The sequence below is a fragment of the Esox lucius genome, chromosome 23 (assembly GCF_011004845.1).
Source record: "Esox lucius isolate fEsoLuc1 chromosome 23, fEsoLuc1.pri, whole genome shotgun sequence".
Taxonomy (NCBI): domain Eukaryota; kingdom Metazoa; phylum Chordata; class Actinopteri; order Esociformes; family Esocidae; genus Esox; species Esox lucius.
Genome location: NC_047591.1, coordinates 20172626 through 20179529, shown reverse-complemented (window position 1 = coordinate 20179529; position 6904 = coordinate 20172626).

Here is a 6904-nt window from a genome sequence, read left to right as displayed (position 1 = left end):
GGGGGGGGGGGGTGCGCACGTGTGTGACAGAAAAGTTTAGTTGACAGAGTTCAGGTCTTGACCAGCGCAGGGAGCGCTCTTGTGGGCTTGAGAGGTGGGACACTCAGATTCCTGCCCCCTGCAGAGAGAAAGAATTCCGCCACGCTCGGTTACTTTTTCCGGAGAACCACCCGACCCCCGCGTGGCTAAACCTGTGTGCCTAAACCTGATCGTCTCTCCGACCGCTACCTTTCCCACATAAACAGACACGCCGATGTCCTTTGGTGACCCTCTGTTGAAAGCACAGAAAGAATACTGTCAGTGTTCAAAAAACTGCTTCGCTACCTAACATGCCATAACCATGACTAAACATTCCCTTGGTAACAGCCGATGCAGCCGCGTGTCACCAGGCCAGATGGAGGGTGTTGGGGATCGTAGTGGTTTGCCCAAATAAGGGAACCCACAAAATCTCCCCGTAGCAGAAGCTTCCTCCAGTCTTCCTAGCATCTTCATGCTAATTCCAGTTCCAAGCTCACCGTGGCGGTCGCCCCCGCCATTCAGTAATATCATACACCGCCTGTTTTACTAATATACAGTGATATGTAGTCATTCAATAATACGCAGCTTTTATTGTCACACGCCTAGAAACCAAGCTGACTTGGATTGTGCGGCGGTTCACAGGAGCCATGTTGCTCTTCAATGCATTTGGGCAGGTGTCACACGTGTGGCTTTACACGGGACTGGCCGACTGAGACCCCGAAATGTCTGGCCTTAACAGTGTGGTATCATATTATTGCGTATTAAGACATTGTGAGCTGGGGCGGCGAGAGGTGAGCAGGGGTTTTCCATTCATGTGGAGGGGAAATAACACGGTGTAATAACAGCCTGGGACGCATTGTTTTAAAGGCACCTTCTTCAAGGACAAACTCAGACGGCAGACATTCTTCAGATGCTCGCTCCTGACAGTAAACATTGTGCTGCTCCTTTGTTTTTCCGGCTCTCGGTTCGTTTGAGTCACGATGCCGGACTCTCCCCGTCCTTTCCCTTCCTCTCTTACTTTCTTTCCTTCTGTAAAACTCTCGCAGGTCTCCTGGGCCGTTGGCTTTCATGTCCCAACTGCGTATGCAAATCCACATACATCAACCATAAATGGGAGAGACGGAAGGCATGTGGGGACCACATGCCCCCTTACCCATCGCTCTTTCTCTCCCTTTTTCCACTCTTTCCCCTCGCTCTCTGTGTCTCTCTCTATTCTCTCTCTCTCCCTCTACCTCTGTCTCTCTCTCTGCCTAATCCTCTCTCTCTCTCTCTCTCTCTGTCTCTCCCTCTCTATGTCTCTCTCTCTCTGTCTCATCCTCTCTCTCTGTCTCACCCTCTCTCTGTCTCATCCTCTCTCTCTGTCTCACCCTCTCTCTGTCTCACCCTCTCTCTCTGTCTCAACCTCTCTCTGTCTCACCCTCTCTCTCTGTCTCTCCCTCTCTATGTCTCTCCCTCTCTCTGTCTCACCCTCTCTCTCTGTCTCACCCTCTCTCTATGTCTCTCTCTGTCTGTGTCTCTTTCTCTCCTTCTGCATCTTAATGATTGGTTTTTGTTATTAATCATTACCTGAAGGACCTGAGGTAGGTTTAACTAATATTTGTGTAAGTAATATTTGCTTGTGGGCTGATTGAAGTATCTCAACCAGACTCACTCTCTCACCAGTCACAATACACACCCTTGTTCCAGCGAACACACACACACACACACAAATACACACACACACACACACCTTGTTATTCTACTTGTGTGAGAACCAAACATTTTGTAAAACTACCCAAAGTCTGAAAAGACCCTTTTTGGACAATGAGTTGAACGTTGCACTCTAATTATCAGCAAACCTACAATGATCACTTTAAAATACACCCTGGAATTGTTAAGAAGATGTGCTGGACAGTTCAATGTTGACCAGAGAAGAGTCCAGTTCTGAATCACATTCGGATTCAATGGCGAGATCTGAAAACTGAAAAGATTCGGAGCAGCTTAAATGTTTAAAAAGGTAATCGGCGGCTACCAGAAGCATTTGTGTTCAATGCTTATTCTGGCCAAAAGTTGTGCATCAATGATGCTAATTCATCTTAATTTCTCTGGATTACAATTATCAACTTGAGTTGACAAAATGAAAGTGGGTTCCATAGTGTTGACCACAAAAGGCGTTGTAACTAATTATTTCCTTGAAACAAAGTTATTTTGTCATGTGAGTTGGGCAAATAGTTTGCCTCCTTCCCTCCATTAGCCCATGACACTTTTCAATGGCAATGTCTGCTTATATCCAAGTTGTGACCTCTCTCTCTCTCTCTCCCCCTCTCCCTCTCTCTCTCCCTCTCTCTCTCCCCCTCTCTCTCCCCCTCTCTCCCTCTCCCTCTCCCAAACGGTCAGCCGGTGTTAACATGCCGGGGGGCTGAGCACGGAAAGCCCTCCCTAACCTACGTCCCTGCTTTACTCTACGAGCCCCACTTGCTTACAGGTACCACCTCCGGTGCAGGAAATGGGTTTCTACAGGTGATAAAAGTGGCAGCGCTTTCCCTCATGCCCTCTGGTCACCTCCACCATCGTTGCAATTCTTCTCTCCTGAGAGGAGTGTGATAAACCCTAACCCTAAAGTAGTTTCGTGGTTAAAAGAAATCGCTGTGGATATGATTTTTTTTCCACAGCATGGTATAACTTCCATGCCAAATGGCGACAGTGTTTTTATTGGGTTTCTGTTCTGAAACTATCACGCCATTAGCCTCGCTGCAGTTCATTTTACAATGCAGGCAGGATTAACTTACATATTCAGTCGTTTTGTACAAGCTGTCCACTTCAGCCCGTGAAGCTGCAAGTCACCCTCCCAACAGGTGCTTGTCCCCACTAAACCTGGAAGTGTTTGTGTATACTGTAAGCTTTGCTATCATTTCCATTTAAGTCATTCTGCAGACAGCCTTGTCCAGAATCACTCACTGTATTGAGTGCATACATTTCCGGAACAGACCTCTCACAGGACTCGAACCCACAACCCCAGCAATCAACACTGAAGTCAAATCAAAACAAAACGGCATCTGTAGGTTAGATGTTGTTTTGTGGATCTGTAAGTTATTCATTAATAGCCTTTACAGCTCGAAAATAATACAAATAAATATTTTTTGTCTCTCTGAACACAGGAGCCATTTTAAATCCAGAAAATAATCCACTCCATAGGGTGAAAACCCCAGGCTAGATATACCTGAGGGAGAGATTACATCCACTGTCCGACCCATCAAGTCTGCTGTGGCATACAGCAACACCGCCACAGCAAGAGACCAAATACATCTCGAATTCAAGATGTTAGATTTGATCTGAGAAAACTGTTAAACCAATAAAGCCCACGGCTCTGGATCCTGTCAGAGAAATGGCAGTCCGTTGGTGCTCTGGGACGGAGACTAAGGTACTTTTATGATGTATTGCTGTACAGAGACACTGTGGACATGATTGAGATTGATTGCAATTAGGTCTCCCTGTGTCTTTGGGTTTACAATCAGCACCTGTGACTGAGATTGCATAAAAGACAAGGATTCCGGATCCACATAGACAAGCTGGAAAGAAATGCAGAAGACAATGATAATTTAATGGAATCGAATCAAAAGCTGCTCGATAACAATCTCCTTTGGGCTGCCAAAATTATGTTAGGGAAATTAAGCTTCAATGTCAACACCAGTGGCCTTATCACGCCTATAGAGACCAATAACATCCATCGGTGTTTGTTAACTTTTCCATTACCATCTCTTCAACCGATTGTGCTCGGGTAACCTGATACCCTCGGACGAGGTTCATATTCATCTCCCAGCAGAGCCGGCATTTCCTCTACTCACCGTCGACGTGCATTCCTCTGGCATTGGCGTGAACGGAGACGGGGTCCGTAAGCCAGACACCACCAACCCCATCCCAAAACAAGCAAGGACTTCGGCAGTTGGGTGGAGATGGCTGACAGAGATAGACCTACTATCTCGGCCCATCTGGTGAGTGTCGAGAAGTCAGAGACACCTGGATGACAGGGAATTCTCTCGTCCAGAGCCTTTTAGATGACAGGAGGAAGGGAGATGAAATGAGGGGTGAAAGAGGGGTGTTCAGGTGGAAGTGTGAGGCCAGGTCATGGTCTGAGAGGAAACAATGGCATTTGCTTTCTCTCCTCTTTAAATAAGAGCATCCTTACTGGTGCGTCCCAAGCTTTGGCAGTGGCTGCGCTTATGTGTCCCACTTAGGCCCAGTGGTGCTTAACAAGTCGGAATTAACATCCCAGGATTCTCCAGTCAAAATCCAAACATGACGCCAAATAGCGCGGTCATGGCGGTCTCCCCACAGCGGGGCATGTTTACCATGCAGGCTGTCTGTGTTATCCCCACAAGGTCCTGCTATCCCCACAGCGGGGCATGTTTACCATGCAGGCTGTCTGTGTTATCCCCACAAGGTCATGCTATCCCCACAATTGTTTTTTTGGCGAGATTCTGGTTGATTTATTTTCTCATCTCCATGGAGAAGCTGAAAGACACAGATTAAAATAACACAAACAATTCTCAACGGGTAACATTTCAACCTTCAGCTTTCTAAATACGGCCTCCTATCAAACTGGAGGGTCAAGGGCCCCTGTCTCTCTTGGCATTAGCTGATTTTTTTCAGTCCACGTTTTTTGTAAACCCTATTTATTTGTTTCAACAGCCTCAGAGTGAAACATTTAAAGCATGAATAGGTAGAAAAGTGTAGGCAGTCCTACCTTAGCAATAAACAAAAACTGAGTTCCTGCGTCCAACTGCCCGAGAGTAGCACATGACATTCACCATTACGCTGATTATCTGTGAGAGCTTGTGTCGTTTCAGCTTTAACATAGACCACAACATTTAAAACTCTATTAGGTGAATATTGCTTCCGTTCTTCCAAAAGATCCATGTTGATACTTTCGATACACTTCAACAATAAAGGAAACATGTTTCACAACACTGGTTTCAGAGAAAGGGTTTTAAGAAACACATGATATAACCGTTATCACACAGCATGTCCGTGGCTTGTATAGCTATTTAGAGGGCCAGCCTTGACAATGTGTCCACAATACTGAAAACTATATATTTCTAGATTAGATTATTTTATTAGGTCGGCCTTGCATTTACCTGGAACATACACATCTCGCTAAGGAAAGCAACATGTCCCTAAGTAAGTTCTCTTTCAGTCATACAAGCCTGTTAAATCATTCAGTTCCCGCTAAGAGGCACTGCCAAACCCAACAAGGAGCAGCGCAAAATAAAAGCTCACATGTACCCCATGTCACAACCCTGGATCAAAGCAGGGGTGCAACTTGACTGCTACAATGCCGTAAATCCTGTTGATACCCACACAAACATGACCTGGGGCCTCCCGTGAGGCCATAAAAACCCTTCTTTTTAGACAGCCAGGGTGCTTGCCAAATGACACCCTATTCCTGGTCTACACAGTCCTCCGCTTTAAACAGTGACCGGTGAGAACTGCCTGGCATAGTTCACTACAACAAGGAGGGCTCCGTTGGGGACACACCCGAAGACATTTCCACTAAAGATTCTGCTAGCTGCTGTTGGGTCAGGGCCAGGTCTGACTCCAATAAAGTGTGATTAATTTGCATCCATCTCCCGGAGCCCCGCGGTGGAGGTGAGGTGAAATTGATTGGCCGCAAAGAGTGAGAGCCACAGGAATAGATTTTCTTTTTCAGTTGTCACAGCAACGGTCACTCTGCAATTATTTTCCGACCAGACAATGGACGTTCCACGGGCCTAGCCATACAGAGGTTCAGCTGTTTTCACATTCTTGCCAGCTACAGAGAGACTTGGAATAGAGAAATGTTAGGTAGTTTCAGGAAGTAAAAAAGAGAGAGATTAACCTTTCTATAAATAGGCATTTGAATGGTTAAAATAGTTTTCAACAGAAATTGTGCATCAGAAGTCACAGCGTGACTGACTGGCAGAGGCTTGTGTGAACCATGAGTGAGAGTGAGAATAACTCCCTTCAGAAAAACCCTCAGCACTAATTTACATGCTCAGTGACATTAGAAAGGAGAGTATAACATACACAGACCTGCTGTCCTCTGTATGGCTGACATCCATGATGTCATCAACGACAAAAATGGAATCCAGCCTCCACTAACCACACATAGTGGGGAAAGCCAAGGGGACAAGGGAACGAGTAGTGTACTATATTGATAGTAGGGTGCCATTTGGGACACATACCTTATCTACTATAGCTACTGTGTTTATTTTCCCTAGGAAGTGAGCCTGCTATTAAATTTGAAAGCTATCAAAGGCCTTATGGCAACCACAGGGAGTTTTGGCAGGGTGCGTTATCCATACTGTGCCGCTTGCTGATAGGACACGAGCGGAGAGAGCGGACCCGGCTTCGCTACGCTGTAGCCACAACAAACAGAAGCTGATTGAGGACACTTGATGAGGGCATTGCCGGGTCTCGGTCGAGGCAAACGTCAACTGGTTTGAATGGATAGATAGACACACTTGGCTCTCATCCTGTACACTCCCCCACTGGATTCTTGAAAAGTACACATCACTCCAAAACAACAATTGTCGGCCTCGCTGTTCGTTTCTAGGTTCACTCGCAATCGCTCCCTCTGAATTCCAACTTCTCATATCTCCTGTGTCCCTCTACATAACTAGGACAGCCTTACCGCAATACTTTTCCTGTGGCAGCCCACAACAGCGTCCCAGAGACAAAGTTATACGCACTGGAGCACTGGAGCACTGGAGCCCTGAGCAGTTACACATTTGAACTCCTGGCAGTTACAGAGCACTGGAATCGGGCCGAGTTCTGTTGGCTCCACTACTGTCCAGACATTTGGCTTCAGAGTTAGGGGCTGCACCAGGTAGAGTTGCATCATGTTGTAATATTGTTTTTGTATACATTT